Raw genomic sequence first — 19,009 nt, 5'->3', positions numbered from 1 at the left:
TTAATATGGGGGTGGCATATTAAACTTACCCAGAAACAAAACTATTTCACTTCCCAAGATTTGCAGTCAAATCTTTGTAACCAATTTTCAAAAAGTTCTGAGTTCATCAATGCTTATTTCAGGGTGGTATGTAAACTGAGTGTGTTTGGGAAGGAGGTGAGAGGAGTGTGGGGGTAGAGACTACCAGGAAAAGGATGTGTGGTATGGATTTGAGGGAAAGAAACTTAAAACAAAAGAAAAGGTACTATTAAAAAATATATATGGTTTGGTTTTACAGAGTAAAATGAATTAGCCTTCCCTACTTTAGGTTTTGATTCTGTATAAAGAGACATACTGTGATATTAAGTGCTCCAAGGGAGCTAGGATGTTGTTTGTTTGTTTTGATCTGCAAATAATAAAAGTGCCCAAACCGTGCTAAAATATAAACACTGACAGAGTTTCTTGGTGTACCCACACAAAAGCGATGATAGAGCTTCGGGCCACCCTGACAAACGGGGCTTCATCACAGTAGATATATACCGTATGTGGGTAGAGACAAATGGACACATAGCTATTACTTAAACGTAGATGCATAAAATATATAGCAAATTAAAAAATATCTTTACCCAGTGCTCCAGGTAAGTAGTGTATTAGGTGTTTTACGCATTGAAAAAAATATGAATTACGTATGATATTTAAATGTATTGTGTAAACAATGCCCCTAGCAATTTCGCTGCACAGTTTGATTTTGCACGTTAACAAGCTTCTTGGACTTCGTTGGTTCCCCGCACCTCGATGGTCAGTCATTATAACAGTGATAGTTAGAGAATAGATCACAAAAATACCAGGACTGCTAAATGTAAGGCTGTAGAACACTAGAACTACCGGAGCGGTCTTTTTGGCGCATCATGTTGTTTAAATGCATTTCTCTCCACTGATTTGGCAGCTAGGCACCTGTGCTTTTTTTTACTTTTCCTAAATAGATATATTAAACATCTCAAACCACCAGTAGACACAGGGTTGCAGAAACTTACGGAGATATGATAAGTTATACCTAGAACTACCACAGCTGTCATTTTGACTGTCATAGTAAAACAGTGGGTTTGGCTTAGTGCTGTTGAACTGAGAGCTTCTTGTTTATTTTTAATAGCTACAGGAGATGTGATTTATCTATCAACAGCTGTAAAAATACATATTTTTGGCAATATCCTGAAGGAAAACAAACAATAACACCAAAATTTCTGATTTACAAAGAAATTATAGGAAAATACAAGTGAGGAAATCAGAATTAAAAGCAAGCACTATGTTTGGTATGTTAAAAAAAAATGCTGTTTTGATTACATTAACACAGAACAGTTTTGTAGCATGTAATGCTGCAGTAGTTTTATATGCATTTTAATAGAACGTAACAAAGACCGCAACAGTAGTTCTAGGTATGTATGTACTCCCGTTAGTTCTAGTGTTAATGCAAATGCCGTAAGTTACCATTAACCCTTTGTGGTCCTATGTCGGAATTTTCTCTTTCCAGTCCAATATCGGACCCTGTCCGACATCATCAAAAAGACGTAAAGCACAGGTCTCTAGTTGTTTTTTCTCTGGAAAAAGCTGAGAAAACCTTTCAATGGCTGAGTGAGACCAATAGGAGCCGAATGAAGCTGAAAAAAAGGCTGTAGCTGATAGCCCCATGCACAACAGAGATAACAGAGGCACAAACAAAGAAGATAGCTGCTTCTGCATCCAGCACTCAAAGAATATCATGGACATTTGCAGAGCATTTTTAGATGTTATAGTAATAAAATAATGACTTGGATCGCATTATTGAGGAGTTTGGTGATAAAAAGAGTGATCAGGAGAGGATTTATCAGTATGCACGTTTATAAAGAGATATGTGAAAAATACAGCGAACAAGAGGTGGAGCTTGGCTGGAGATAGAGTATTTAGTGTCATTTTGCGATTCAGTGCCTTTTAAACCTGTTTTACTTTGAAAACAATATATTTTAAACAGCACGTGTGAAAATAAATTGGACCTGACGCGCCTGACAAGCGCATAGTAAATGGACCGCTAAGGGTTCAAGTATGGATTGTACTTATTGGAAGTACTCATAACTTCAAAGTAATGTTGTATTTTACTGACCCAAAATACATTTTACTCACATAGTGTCTAAATTGGAGAGTAAATTACTGAATGACTGAAAACATTATCTGGAGTGCTGTCTCTTAAACTTAAGATAACAGTCTCTACTCATCTCATCAATATTCTACTCCCAGCTGCTGCACAATGTGCCAAATTCATGGTTTAAGATACTGTCCCTGCCTTAAGGACATGTGCTACGACAAGTATGCTATTTTCATGTTTGAATATCCGTTCAAAATTCAGATAAGTAACAGCTGATCTATTTTTTTCTAATCTGGCTTTCTTTACATTTAACATGTTTTGAATAGATGTCAATAGAAAGAAAAAGATGGCCTGTTATGATTATATTATGAATGGCTTCAGAGTTGCTAAGTCATCAAGAATGCCCTTTCCAAGTTTACCAACATAAAACTGTAGGTCAGGAAAACACATTTTAAAAAGAATATCACCAAAAATAAATACAATGAAATCAAATAAATCACTGAATCACCTTCCAGCATCAGTCTCCTTGAAAATCCCATCCTTATTAGGACACAGCTCACAGCTGGGTGTAACTCCATTTTTACATGCATCGCAGAACCAGCGTTCAGTGGAGTTTTCTGAAGCTGAACTTGGAATCAACACCATAGCAACCTAAAAGAAGTTTAAATATTAGTACATGCATATAATACTGCTGTTACAATCTACCCTAAAGACTGCTTGTTAAAACCAGGACTAAAAAAGGAAGAAAAAAAACATGCCTTGACAGATCATGTTAAAAAAAAACTGTGGAGTACAATGTCAAAAACATCCTGATGGGGATATAGTGTCTGCACACATTTTGTTTAAAAAAACAAATACCAGCATGTGACTGAAATACTAGAAAGGAACACAATATTTTCACAAGTCAATCCTATGAAATACTACAAACTTTTAAAGTTTAAATCTAAACAAATGCTTCCAGTAGAACTTATTTGTAAATTAAATAAAGATGGTGAGATGTACAATTTACCTGCTTCCTAATATATTTACAGTATCATAAATCAGTATAGGCTAAATAGTATATTGGAATAATGTATGGTACAGTAGATGGCTCTTGTTGACCCGCAAAGCCTAACATGCTAAAATGTTTACAACATGACTTTATAATCCCAAAATAAGTAAGATCACCCTTTTCAGCTTTGTAACAGTTGGCAGTGAAAACCAGAAAAAACTGACATTATCAGTAATAGTCTAACTTTATCAATATTTTATAGTGCTAGTGTGCACTAGAACACAATGACAAATCATAAGACTAGTAAAGCCTCTATAAAATAAAGATAAGTATGTACAATAGGCTTTTGGGTTTGGGTTTCAATAATATGAACCTCATGCAAGTTTTATCAGTGTAATATTACTTTGACACTGTGCAGTCGATCTGTTTCTTAATTTTAAATGTGCAATTAAATGAATGTCCAATTTTTCATTGCTATAAAAATATAATTATGTACTCCTGTACATCTCTTTCTGATTGATGATGTAAATATGCATGGAGGATTTCCTTTTGCTATTAATTTCCTTAGCAATCCCATGCTTTTGTTTTTAAAGGTCAAATGTTAAAGTGCATCACTAGGTCATGTGGCACCACATATAAATGAACTGCTAATAAAAAGTGACCTTCCCCCTGCCCCAACCTTATGATCCATTGGTTTATATGCATCACAAATTGTAGTGATTGAAATGCAGAGCTGCCTTGATGTGGGGTGATGCACTGTCTACAGATAAGGGTATATTTACAGTACAGCACGTCAGTTACAAGCAGCTCTGGAACTTGGAATATGTAACCGTTGCAAGGTTGTTTTAAGAATAGAAAAAATAAATATCACTGCAGACAGGGTCATTAAAATATAACTGATTTGAAGTGCTACAATCTCTAATGCTTAGTTTTATGACGGGTTTGCCCTAATTCAATTTATCCCCATGGTCAGAGGAAAGCCTGAAGATTCATTTGCAAAGTACGCCAGGGTAGTGGGGAGAATTCCTCTTACGATTAGAGTCACTGGGAAAGTGATGTCACCGTCCTTGCAGAAAAATTGTTCAATGAAAACAAAACTGTTTTTTGCTGATGTAATGCTGTTGCACTCTTCGGTAATGTAATATGTTTTTGTCCTTATTTTTTCAGGTAGATAAATCACCTTCTATGAGTCCAGTGAAAAACAAATAAACAACTCCTGAAGGTTCTCTTTGGTTATGGTTTTATGGTTTCAAAGAATTACTCCATGATCTTTTTTTTTTTTTTGCAAAGGGCAGTCCCTATGGCTTAAACACAAACAGACAGACCCATGATGAAATGCACATGTCTTGACAAATGTAAAAAAAACTTTAGATAAGATGGAAACATACATAGTTAAATACAACATAGTCTGTCTGAGACAAGACCTGAACTCAAGACCATAAAGCCATGGGTGCCTACTTTTTTAGAAATAACATACAATTGAGTTACATCTTTTAATTGACATGATTTATTTGAAAAATGACTGGAGAACTTGTAAATAGAAGCTAAAAACTATAATCCTTTACAGACCATCACCAAAAGTTTGGATTTACATTCCTATGTTTTAAGGATTTTTTTTTTTCTGACAGAATCAAAAAATGTAACTTTTCATAATAAAAAGAAGAAACAGAAATAAAATGCAGTCTATATTTTCATTCAATTGCAAAACTACTCTTGCAATCGAGTCTGAGTACCAACTGAGCTGATTAAATATTAAAAAACAAACACTGTGTTGAAATAAAGGTTGCAAGTCACTGCATTAATCCATCAATTTAGGTATATTTAAATGATCCATCTCCAGTATCTATTATAAAACTACAATAAATGAAGAACCCAAGATGCCCAGCAAATAGCACTAATATTTTCAAGACGACTAAAGGGCACATATACAGTATCTGTTATGTGGCAATTAAATGGATATTAAATGGTTAGCTGTAGTCAGTGCAGAACACAGCAAAATGTCACAGAGTAAAGAAGAAAAATGTTCAACAAGATTTATAACTTTGTATCTCATTTAATTTACAGTAAATGGACCCAAGGGCACTCGCTGGCAAGTGCACTCGCTGGCAAGTGCACTACCAAGGGCTAGCGTCACATACTTGATATGTACCAGACATTTTTCTTCAGACACACTGCAATCAATATGTCAGCAGTGCTAACATCACAGTTGGGGGTGTGCTGGTATTACAAGTCAGTTACAAGATCTTGGCACAAATGCATTCACCCATTGTGACAGATTAGCCCATGAAAAAGGGTTTAAAAAATAGCAGGATTTCTACATATCTCCAAAAGCCAACACTTTGTGAAGTAATTGCACTGTGATACATTTAATGAGCAGTTGTCTTGCATGGTACAAGTTATATTGTTCTAAACCATTTGTTTAACTTACTTTCCCAAGAAAGGAAAAGTGACATATTTTCATGCCCTAAAGCACCCATGATAAATTGCTTATATTTGTATTTGACAGTGCCATTTTATTGCTAGAATTCCTATGCATTTTGAGATAATTTAACACTAGAACCGCCAGATTTTTGAACTACCTAGAACCGCCTCGTGGGTCATTTCGACCAATACCTTTTAACACTGCTTCATTATGAAAAGTGTTATCAATGAACATCATATCTAACACTTGCAACACAGTATTTAAATGGAAAATTGAACATAAAAGGCTTTATTGTCAAAATGAGCGCATATACAGCACAACTACAAAGACTGAAAAAATATAATAAAATATACAGTTCAAAAGAAACAGGTATGTATATATACCCATGTACAGGCTTAAACAGGTATATGTACACACAAAGCTATAAAACTGATTTTCCCTAATACTACATTAAATAAAATATAACACTACTTCCGGTATGATGGCTGCATTGTACTCTATGGAGGAGAGTACGCGTCTGACTGTGCCTGCATCCAGGAGCTGTGTTGTAAACACAGACGCAGTTCCATTGAACGCTATTGTGTAAACTGGTACATACAAATCATTAAAACCTTTTTTTTTCTAAAAGTAATATAAAGTAAAGAATATATAACATATTAGGCACATAAGTTTTTATCCTACCTGTCATTTCAGTTTGCTATATGCATCGGATTGCAGCTTGCCGTATTCCAATCAAAATGACTACTTTCAAGATTAAATATTTCCTTCCGATATATTTCCAGTTGCATTTGTGGAACAAAACAAAGGATTGATGTCTCCTAGGTACATTGAAAAATAAGCAACTAGGCTTTCACTGAGTTGGCATCTTGACAAATCCACAATCATGGCAACTCTGTCTCACAGTCAGTCTCAAAACAAAGAAAGGCTTGGAAAAAAAAAACACATGTTAGGAGGAGTGGGCGTGTCTTGTTTGCTGCAGTTACAAAAAAATAGAATCTTACGTTATAGTAAAACAAAAAAAGATATGTATTGTAATGCATGGGTCACATTGACCCACGTGGCGGATCTAGGTAGAACTGTTTATAACTTTATCATTTTTGTGATTCTGGCTATCAAAAGCCATCAGGATATTTAATTCATATATTTAGGAAAAGTCAAAAACGGATGCACATATATGATTTACGACAGAAGAGTAATTAAAATTTAAATGCAAAATGGGTCACACTGACCCGGATGGCGGATGTTCTAGTGTTAAAAGGGCAGAATTCATTCATTTGCGTACTGTACATTACTGACAGAGTGCATATATCCATCAAATAAATAATTGCACATTTAATGTGTGCAGTAAAATCACAGAACAAGTGTCTACATTATTTATATAGCTGTGACAAGGTAGCTGAGTGCAGAGGTGATGCAGTGACAGAAACAGAGACTTAATCCGGTTTGGAAAAGGGGTCTTTTATTTGAAATCCAGGGCTGGTGACCAGTAACAATAATAACAAAAACAATCGGAGGTTTTGCACTCCCAAACAATAATGAACCACATGTAATCAACCTACAATAATATATACACCATCACCAGTCCTGGGTGGGTGCAGTAGTGCTCTTGGAGGGTGGTACAGTTTAGTTTCTGTGACTTAGTGAAGTGCTGTTCTGGCTTTGTGCTGGCTCTTGGAGACAGCTCCGGAAATATGTTAGCCGTCTAGTGTACAAAGAAGATGATTATTACACAGACAAATAAACACACAACACCCACGATACTGTTACTTTTGTTTTTGGCATTCACTGGTTCGTTCTCAGTCCTTCTCGGTTCTCCATATAAACCAATGCGACGGAACAGATTACAATTCTCCGTCCCCTTTTATGCTGTCACACATGACCCCTTGGTAAACTAGTGCAACCACCTCTCCAATCTGCAGCTGTCACGTCGTTTCCTTTCTGGGTCAATACGTTCTTGCAACAGAGTCTCGCCTTCTTCCAGACTGGCCAACTTCCCCGACCCTGGGAAAGAACTGTCAGACCAGCCCATCCAAAGACCTCTGTTCTCGTTGCTTCATGTCCTCACAGGTGTGGAGGGAGATTTACAATGAAGAATCATTGTATTTCTGTCAGACTAGCATATAGTTTAATTCATTCCACAGTTTTCACTTCAACAGTTCACCCAATGAGTCAGTACTTTGAATACAATACCGATCTAAGAGTATATTAAATATCCTCTTAACTTAAAAGTTGCATCAAATTAAAAAAGGACCTGGATGCACAACAAAAAATAATATAACAGGAACAGTGAACCATTACCCTAATTGCAAAGTATGTTGACCATAATGGTATAAACTCCAACCTGTTCTTAATTATACTGCTGCTTTGTTTAAAGATGTATGGTGCAACTATGCATCATTAAAAGCATTATTTACTTATCTAAATTATGGTTTCAGATAACTGTCCCCTTCTATACAAAACCAATGTATGTAGACGGCCCTCAAAATCATGTAATAACCTCACAGTACCCGAAAGATAAACCGTATAAAATGCCAAATGCAATCTGAAACATCTATAGGAGGCTAGGAGTGTTATGTATAAGTTTGATGAAGATTGAGCAAAATCAAGGAAGTTATCATGGTCTCCGTATACAGTGTGACAGAGAGACAGATGAACAGACACACATAAGTGCTTAAGTGTCCCAATTTTTTGAATGAGGACCCTGTAAATGGCCACTGAAGAAATACAATGTTAAAACTGAAATGTATAACAGGGAGTTGATGAGTACAAGAATGAGTGCATGGCTTACTCCTCTGGTTAATATAAATATATCTCAGAAGAACAAAAAGAACCAAAAGTTGAGGGAAATGAGCCAACAAGTTGCAGCTCATATATACATATATATATATATATATATATATATATATATATATATATATATATATATATATATATATATATATATATATATATATATACACACACACACCTTTGCAGGTAGTAAGTAATGATAAATGGCTAAACATTAAGTTGTGTCAAACTAAACAGACAAATAATATTTCTAAACCTCAAATTTCCAAGTTACAAAAAGATTTCCACAAAAGATTACTGCCTCAAGGGAAACAGGCCTATTTGCTGACCAAGCACTACTATGCTAAAAAATGTTGTCATTTCTCTTCACTCTGGTAACAACTAAACCATCACACAAAAAATATTGGATATTTTTCCTTCTGATGCTACAAAAATGACATTTGCATCAGCTCCACAAGAAGATTTTTTTATACCAGGCCTTCCACACCGACACCTTTCCACTTCAACCAGTACATCTAACAAATATTATAAAACAGATTTATCACCTGCATGAACATACCACCGTTCTATCGCTGTTGAAGAAAACAACCTGCTGTAGCTCAGCAAGGGATGTTTAGTGGCAGTTTGAATCTGACAACTCATAACTCACATGACAAACTTGTGGCATTAAATACAGCCCCAAGCCTCTTCTGTGGCTGTATGAAATTGCACAGCACTGCAAAATGAAGTGCAAAACATACTGTATATACATGTGTAGGCAACACTGGTACACAAAGCAGACCACCTCAAAATTAGCAAAGCCTTGATGATTTTTCTGCAGCTGGAATGCATGCCGGTAATGTTTCAGAGTTAAAATAAAGCATGTAGTAATGTGCTTTTAGTTTCTTATACAAATTAAGCTGATGTGCGGTTAGGACAGTTTTAAGACCCCAGTATGCTGAACCTGGACTCAGTAAGAGTATCCTAACTGTGGGTGATGTTCTCTTCAGTGGGTGCAGAGGTTAGACGCATTTCCACCTTGAGCTGTAATATAGTCTTGAAGTAAAATGAGCAAGAGATATATTGCTATGCTGGGGTACCATGTTGTGTGTAATTTGTACTGACTTCTCTGTATTTTGACATTGTAATAATGTAATTTTTACTGACATAGAAACATTGTGCTTATTGTGGTTTGTTTTGGTATTCTAAGATGTATCATGCAATTTCTTCGTAAATTTTAGTTTTGGCACAAATCTAAATAGGGCCAAAGCAAGCACCAGTTATGGGCCAGTGGGGACAAAACACGCAAACTAAATTGCATACCATGGCAACCTGTGAAATTGATAACCGTGGTATGGAAAAATTGTAACTTTTTTGAATACCATGAAATCAGTATACTGTGACATCCCTAGTGAGAGTAGAGCTAACCCGACAGGTACAGTACCAAATGAGATGTGTTGATAGTAAGAGTCAGACAATCCAAAGTTGCCATTAAAAAAACAAGTAAAGAGCCATCAGAATTTAACCAAAAGTGGAAGAGGAAGTTGATCACCAAACTTCTGGACCACTCAAGGAGTAACTGTATGCTCAGGCTTAGTCAGTTACTGAACAGGTAAAGAATAGGTTATGACCTTTATGTGTGGAGCACTTTGAGTAAGTTCGTAGCTAAAATGCTCAAGTATATTCTGCACTGTGATGCAAGTTTGACTTGTGCATTGTTTTTTCTTCTGCCGCATCAATATTTTGTTTGGTTTTCTTGATGCTGGCAGCAGGACCACCACTAGTTCAGTAACAGACGTTTGTCCTGTTGGGGGTGAGTGGCACTGCACACTTTACCTTTACCAGCCAGGTTGAATAGAAATCTCCGTCCTGTAAGGAATCTGAAGGCGAAAAATGTTCAGGAATATGTATTGCCTAAATTTCCTTTCTGGAAACTACTCTGGCTCAATTATACCTTCTTGATGACATCTTTAATAACTGAAATTATTAACCATCTAAAAATATTGGGAAGTGCTTATTCTGACAAGTCAAATGGTACAATTTGTTAGTTTCCAAATCATAAAACCACACCTGTTGTGACACCAAGCCTGTTGTATGTGTGTGTGTGTGTGTGTGTGTGTATATATATATATATATATATATATATATATATATATATATATATATATATATATATACACACCCACATATATATAGTGCCTTGCAAAAGTATTCAGACCCCTGACCAATTCTCTCATATTACTGAATTACAAATGGTACATTGAGATTTCGTTCTGTTCAATATTTTATTTTAAAACACTTAAACTCAAAATCAATTATTGTAAGGTGACATTGGTTTTATGTTGGGAAATATTTAAAAAAAAAAAAAAAAAAAAACTGAAATATCTTGCTTGCATAAGTATTCAACCTCCACACATTAATATTTGGTAGAGCCACCTTTTGCTGCAATAACAGCTTTAAGTCTTTTGGGGTAAGTATGTACCAGCTTTGCACACAGTGTCGGAGTGATTTTGGCCCATTCTTCTTGGCAGATTTGCTCCAGGTTGTTCAGGTTGGTTGGACGACGCTTGTGGACCGCAATTTTCAAATAGTGCCACAGATTCTCAATGGGATTGAGATCAGGACTTTGACTGGGCCACTGTAGGACATTCACCTTTTTGTTCTTGAGCCACTCCAATGTTGATTTGGCCTTGTGCTTGGGATCATTGTCCTGCTGAAAGGTGAATTTCCTCCCAAGCTTCAGTTTTTTAGCGGACTGAAGCAGATTCTCTTGCAGTATTTTCCTATATTTTGCTCCATCCATTCTTCCTTCAATTGTAACAAGATGCCCAGTCCCTGCTGATGAGAAGAATCCCCACAGCATGATGCTGCCACCACCATACTTCACTGTAGGGATGGTGTGTCTTGAGGCATGGGCAGTGTTAGGTTTGCACCACATATAGCGCTTTGAGTTTTGACCAAAAAGCTCTATCTTGGTCTCATCTGACCACAAAACCTTTTCCCACATCGCAACTGGGTCACTCTCATGCTTTCTGGCAAACTCCAGAGGTGCTTTCAGATAGAACTTTTTGAGTAAAGTCTTCTTTCTTGCCACCCTCCCATACAGGCCAGTGTTATGCAGAGCTCTTGATATGGTTGACTGGTGCACCATTACTCCACTCCCAGCCACTGAACTCTGTAGCTCCTTCAAAGTGATTGTTGGCCTCTCTGTGGCTTCTCTCACAAGTCTCCTTTTTGTGTGAGCGCTGAGTTTTGAGGGACGGCCTTTTCTTGGCAGTGCCAGGGTGGTGTGATGCAACTTCCACTTCCTGACTATTGATCCAACTGTGCTCACTGGGATATCCAAACACTTGGATATTATTTTGTACCCTTTCCCTAATCTATGCATTTGTATTACTTTATCTCTAACTTCTGTAGCATGCTCTTTGGTCTTCATTTTCCTTCAGATTCACAGCCTTACCAATGATCCTTCAACAGTGGGGTTTTTATCCAGAAAATGTGACAGGAACTTTAATGGTTCACAGGTGGAGGCCAATGGTAAGGTAATTGTGTCCTCGTTAGGGCAATTTCTTTCACTGGTGCAAACTGGGAGCTTCCACAGCACAGGGGTTAAATACTTATGCAAGCAAGATATTTCAGTTTTTTTTATTTTTCTCTGTTATTGCAAATCCTGTGCTTGCTTCCTCAGTTCTTTCTTTGCCTGCCTTTTCTTCATTTGAGCATCTCGCCATCAAGCTCCCCTCTTCCACATCCCTCACCCTTGTTGTTATCTATCGTTCACCAAACCACAATAAGCACAATGTTTCTATGTCAGAAAGTAATTACATGGCTACAATATCAAAGTGATACTGTAAAACAAACATAATCTCCTACATTGAAAATTGTGAAGATTAAATATATTTCAAAAGGCACTAATATGCAGAAAATAAAAGGGCAATAATTCTGTTAGCTTTTCATTTTTCTTGAGACAGTCATATGTTATGCAGTGCTAAAGCCTGAGTAGAGTAGTTAACTGGCTTTAGCATTCTGTATGTAGCTCCAAGGGCTGACACTGCAAAGCTGTTTTTGCACATCATAGCCCCTTGCTGTTTCAAAGTTACACCGATTTAGTACAGCACGATTACATATCATTTGTTATATTTTATGCAGTTGGCAGTTCACAGATTATCATTCATCTCAGTATTCCCTTTTCCGTTAATCTCAACCACACACCATTTTAAAAAGCAACATTTGGCAAGATGTTTCTGGGCACAGTAGAGGAGAAGTTGACAGATAGACATAAAATAATTCTAAAGTTCCAACTTAACAAGAGAGTAGAACAGCGTCTCCTCTTGGCAACACTATTATACATTTCATAAGAGTTAATTACAAATACACACAGGTCTGGGAGGTGCCAGTTATTTCAGGTCTTAACGGATTGTAAGGGTATTATTTAGAAGCATGAAGGCAATGACACATCTTGAAATCTTTAAACATTTAGGGGTAGATGTACTAAAGTGCTGCATCTGTCGCAATCGTTGCAAACCAGTCAGGTTTACGTGAAATGTACTAAACAAACGCAACTCTGTTAGCATTATTTTAAGAATGCTTTGCAGCCGCAGTTCTTATTTACCCATTTACGGCATGCCTGGGATATAACATACACACTGATATAAAGAAACAGTCTCATGGAATCAGATAAAATCGTATTAAATCCTGTTTAAATTCTCCTTTTAGTACATACTCTCTGTCAGTGCATACTTCCTGGTATTACGCACGCACCGCAATGGCACGCAGCAGTCTGTGCTGCACATATTGTGTACTCGTAGGCCTACTTCTTGCTGTTTGAACTTGACCTTGCTCTCTATTACTGTAATTTATGTAGTATTATCATGGTCAGTGTTAAACGATTATCAATTTCACTTAAGGCCAAACTGTACATTATTGTAGAAATCTTAAAGGGAAGAAAGCAGTTAGAATTATATTGTCAAAGAGCTCAAGTTTAAAAAGCAGCAGTCACTGAGGCAGTCCTCTAAGGTCCTGCCCACATTAGAGCAAAAAAAAAAATCGACAACCAAGTTCAAAACCGATTTACCTGAACCCTAGCTCAACAGTGTTAGAGTGTCCAGGTTGCAGTAATGAAACCGAGTTAGTTTAACCTAACTGTTGTTGAAAAAACACTTTGCTGTTTGACTGTATCCCAGAAACGACTGTAATGTATAAATGTAATTCTTTCTTTTTTTGCCCCTCGTAAATGTTGCTGTTTATTTTCATTGAACACGGGAGCAGAACGGAGGACCTACGATAAAGTGCCTCAGTAATCAAAAGGGGGAATAATTCATATGGGGAAAAAAAAGCCCACGCCATAATAAATAAATTAGATGGGCATTTGCACAGAGGGAAAATCTGGGAAGGATAAGACGTTCTTTAATTTAATTAAAAGTCGAAATGAAGACATGATATGATCTAAACTAATTTAAAAAGTGTTTTGGACACATTTTAAGTTGTGTATACTACTGTCCATTAGCATATCTGACTGACCAATGGAACATGACAAGACTGAATCCTCCTGTATTTTAATTCAGGCTTGTCTTTTCTTTATTCTCATCTCATGTAACAAAGGGGATTATGGTAAAGTACTACCGCAAAGCACTAGGGGATATCGGACGATACTGTGTATATGTACATTAATCAAGTAGTACTGTACTAGGTTTTGATTTTTGTGCTGATTTGGCAGATATGTGTATGTACCTGTTACTACATACCTCGGTTATGACATACTGTTTTTACAGTCCCAAGGCAGTACGTTGTATCACAGTTTCACTGCACTGTAATTAGATGTACTAAAGCTGCAGGGCAATTATGACACTTAAAATTGCATCAATTTGTTAAGAACTTTTGAAAGCATGTTTAAACAGTCACAGTTGTTGCTGGCATTTCCCAGTCCACTTTTTCTCATATGTTGCCAGTTGTGCTCAATGTATTTTTGAGACTTACACCCAAGTATCTAATTTTCACTAAAGTCAGGGTATACTTACAAGCCTTGAAAACAAATGTCTATGACATTTCTGGTTAACAAGGATCCAAAAACTACTAATGAACCTCCAGCAGTCCATAACTGCCAAAATGTAATTAGGCTAATGAACCAAAGGGCACAAAACAATTTTAGAAAACTGTACAGTATGTGTACAGTACACTGGCATGCAGACCCCACCGTTCCCCTCAGTCCACAATGCTAAAAAATGACAGTAGACTGCTTCAGTAAGGTTCATCAAATATTGAATACTTGGTTCTCAAGATGAAGAAATTGAACTTACACACTGCTGTACATACGGATAAAACACAGACAGGATTTTACCATTTTTTCTTTATTAATTAACTCATGCAGGTGAATCGGTCAATAGCTGGCCCTTCCTAGTTTTACTCCTTAACAAACTGACTGCAAAATCCAACGAACATGTTCTTTCATTGTAAGGCAATACTTTTGATAGGTTTATATTTGTGAAATACATCTAAAGCGGTTAGTTCATTATAACTAGGGGTCTACCTAAATCGAGATTTTGCGGATTTCGCGGAAAACGTGAAATTGAGAGGTCACTGCAAAATTCAACTCATAAGTACATAAGAACATAAGAAAGTTTACAAACGAGAGGAGGCCATTCGGCCCATCTTGCTCGTTTGGTTGTTAGTAGCTTATTGATCCCAAAATCTCATCAAGCAGCTTCTTGAAGGATCCCAGGGTGTCAGCTTCAACAACATTACTGGGGAGTTGATTCCAGACCCTCACAATTCTCTGTGTAAAAAAGTGCCTCCTATTTTCTGTTCTGAATGCCCCTTTGTCTAAACTCCATTTGTGACCCCTGGTCCTTGTTTCTTTTTTCAGGCTGAAAAAGTCCCTTGGGTCGACACTGTCAATACCTTTTAGAATTTTGAATGCTTGAATTAGGTCGCCACGTAGTCTTCTTTGTTCAAGACTGAACAGATTCAATTCTTTTAGCCTGTCTGCATATGACATGCCTTTTAAGCCCGGAATAATTCTGGTCGCTCTTCTTTGCACTCTTTCTAGAGCAGCAATATCTTTTTTATAGCGAGGTGACCAGAACTGCACACAATATTCAAGATGAGGTCTTATTAGTGCATTGTACAGTTTTAACATTATTTCCCTTGATTTAAATTCAACACTTTTCACAATGTATCCGAGCATCTTGTTAGCCTTTTTTATAGCTTCCCCACATTGTAGATGAAGACATTTCTGAGTCAACAAAAACTCCTAGGTCTTTTTCATAGCTTCCTGCTTACATTTCAGTATCTCCCATATGATATTTATAATGTGCATTTTTATTTCCTGCGTGCAGTACCTTACACTTTTCTCTATTAAATGTCATTTGCCATGTGTCTGCCCAGTTCTGAATCTTGTCTAGATCATTTTGAATGACCTTTGCTGCTGCAACAGTGTTTGCCACTCCTCCTACTTTTGTGTCGTCTGCAAATTTAACAAGTTTGCTTACTATACCAGAATCTAAATCATTAATGTAGATTAGGAATAGCAGAGGACCTAATACTGATCCCTGTGGTACACCGCTGGTTACCACACTCCATTCTGAACCATGTCATATGCTTTGCAATTATCCATTATCGATGTTGCATCCTCAAAAAAATCAAGCAAGTTAGTTAGACACGATCTCCCTTTCCTAAAACCATGTTGACTGTCTCCCAGGACCCTGTTACCATATAGGTAATTTTCCATTTTGGATCTTATTATAGTTTCCATAAGTTTGCATATAATAGAAGTCAGGCTTACTGGTCTGTAGTTACCTGGTTCAGTTTTGTTTCCCTTTTTGTGGATCGGTATTACGTTTGCAATTTTCCAGTCTGTCGGTACCACCCCTGTGTCAAGAGACTGCTGCATGATCTTGGTTAGCGGTTTGTAAATTACTTCTTTCATTTCTTTGAGTACTACTGGGAGGATCTCATCCAGCCCAGGGGATTTGTTTATTTTAAGAGCTCCTAGTCCCTTTAACACTTCTGCCTCAGTTATGCTAAAGTTATTTAAAACTGGATAGGAACTGGATGACATGTGGGGCATGTTGTCAGTATCTTCCTTTGTAAAAACTTGTGAAAAGCAATCATTTAATATATTTGCTATTTTTTTTTTCTTCATCTATGATTTTGCCATTTGTATCTCTTAAACATTTGATCTCCTCTTTGAATGTTCGCTTGCTGTTGTAATATTGGAAAAACATTTTGGAATTGGTTTTAGCTCCCTTAGCAATGTTCATTTCTATTTCTCTCTTGGCCTTTCTAACTTCCTTTTTGACTTGCGTTTGCAGTTCTGTGTACTCTTTCTGCGTACTTTCTTTTTGGTCCTTTTTTAATGCTCTGTAAAGTGCCTTTTTTCGCTGAATATTTTTTTTAATTGATCTATTAAACCATTTTGGCAATTTAGTTTTACATTTAGATTTGTCTACTTTAGGAATATAATTGTTTTGCGCCTCTAGTACTACATTTTTGAAGAACAACCATCCTTCTTCTGTGGGTGTTTTCTCTATTTTACTCCAATCTACTTCTGTTAGTCTCCGTTTCATACCTTCATAGTTTGCTTTTCTAAAATTGTAAACCTTAGCTTTAGTCATTACTTTTGGGGATTTAAAAAACACTTCAAATGAGACCATGTTGTGGTCTGAGTTTGCCAGTGGTTCTCTGACCTCTGTTTTAGTTATTCTATCTTCCTTATTTGAAAAGACTAAATCAAGGCATGCCTCCCCTCTAGTGGGTGCCTTCACAAATTGTGTTAGGAAGCAGTCATTTGTCATTTCCACCATTTCTATTTCATCCTTCGCGCTACCCACCGGGTTTTCCCATTTTATTTGGGGGAAGTTGAAATCCCCCATTAGTATGGCTTCTCCTTTGCTGCACGCATTTCTAATGTCATTGTATAACAGATAATTGAGCTCACCATCTGAATCTGGCGGTCTATAGCATGCTCCTATTATTATGCCCTTTGAATTTTTGTCCGTTATTCTGACCCATATTGATTCGGTTTTATTTTCTTTGTCCAGGTTTAACACCTGGGCTTCAAGACTGTTTCTTATGTATAGCGCTACCCCTCCTCCTCTTCTGTCCTGCCTGTCTTTCCTATACAGTGTATACCCACAAATATTATATTCATCCCCATCACTCTCAGACAACCACGTTTCTGTAACACCTATCACATCATAGTTACCTGTTAGTGCAGTAGCTTCAAGTTCTAGAATTGTGTTTCTGATACTTCTAGCATTTAGATAAATACATTTAATGGTTGTCTTACCTGAGTTGTTGTTCTTGTTTTGATGCGGTCTCCATTCTGTTTTTTGTTGATTTCTCCCCCCTTCCTTTCTAGTTTAAATGCTTCTGAACCTGCTCGAGGATCTTTTCTCCGAGTAGACTGTTCCCATGTTATTTAAATGCAGTCCATCCCGTCTATACAGATAGTCCTCGTTGTAGAATGTGGTCCAATGATCAAGATAGGTGAAGCCTTCCCGTGTGAAACACGTCTTCAGCCATGCGTTTTGATTAATTATTTCCAGCTGTCCATATGGTCCTTTGCAAGGTACCGGTAGTATACCAGAAAATACCACAGTTTTGGTTTTCTCTTTTAATTTCCTTCCTAGCTCTCTGAATTTGTTTTGCAGGGATTTTGGTCTGTCTCGTCCAATGTTGTTTGTACAGATGTGGACGACTACTACCGGGTCGTCTCCTGTTCGTTCTAGGAGCCTGACCACGTTCTCAGTGATGTGCTTGAACTCGTTTAGGGGCCAATGCATACAAACAAATACGGACGGAAAAAAACTTGTTTAAATGAACTACTGCAAAACGCAAGCGACGCAAACTACGTATATTTCTTCTGTAGTTAGCTCTTTTTTATTCCTTCGCCGTCCTGTGTGCATTGCACTTAAGCATAAAAACAGACAAACAAAAAACGTGCACAAATAACATTTACAAAAAAAATTCTCCAAACGTTCTTGATTATTATTCAAATGACAGCAAAGTTTTAATCAGCCTATCAGTGCGTCTTTACTGCTTTTCTGTGACCTGTAATGTGCAGTTGGGGGTGTGACAAAGTTGGTGCTGTACATCGGTTGGTAACATCTGGTTTTCAGCATTGGGGTTAAAATATTAGAAATGGACGGGAAAAAAAGCAAAGTATATTTTGGCAGATGATCGTTTCAAGATATTTCCCAAAGAAACTGTACATGCAGATTGAGGTAATTGTTTTGCATAATGTGTCTGGAGAAAATACGATCGATCGCTATTTAGCTTCAGAATCACACATTAAACAAAGTCAGAGTCTGCTGAACAGAACGGAAAATAAACAGATTTCAGAAACCAAGCTGGAAAGTCAGCCCAGACAAAAAGTATTCCTGTATGGTTAAAATAGTACTACACGATCCAGCACAGCCACCTCGCTTCAACTTGGTGCTTACTTTTTCGAGGTTATAATTTTGGGGGGGGGGGGTGCTGCACTTGCCTTTAACACATGACACCACTCTGTTTTAGTAAGGAATCAAGTATCAGTATTTTTAGGCTTTAAAGTGTCCACTAAATCTCAGCGAAATCCTAATTTTATTCCGCAACCTACCCCTGAATTAATACGTAAATTTACCGCGATTTAGTAGACCCCTAATTATAACCTTCGAAAACTGGGATGATTTTGAAAAATGAACCAAAAAATATGACTGCATTGAGAGAAACTGAGAAATACATAAATAAAATA

General features: G+C 37.0%; 1 pseudogene; it reads right to left on the bottom strand.

The window, feature by feature from the left end:
- The window catches only part of LOC121314002, a 118,413-nt pseudogene that overhangs the window by 70,520 nt on the left and 28,884 nt on the right, over window positions 1-19,009 (bottom strand).

Source organism: Polyodon spathula, chromosome 4 (assembly GCF_017654505.1).
Source record: "Polyodon spathula isolate WHYD16114869_AA chromosome 4, ASM1765450v1, whole genome shotgun sequence".
In the NCBI taxonomy this organism is placed as follows: domain Eukaryota; kingdom Metazoa; phylum Chordata; class Actinopteri; order Acipenseriformes; family Polyodontidae; genus Polyodon; species Polyodon spathula.
The sequence above is the reverse complement of the archived record's forward strand: the minus strand, read 5'-3'. Positions and strand labels throughout refer to the sequence as shown.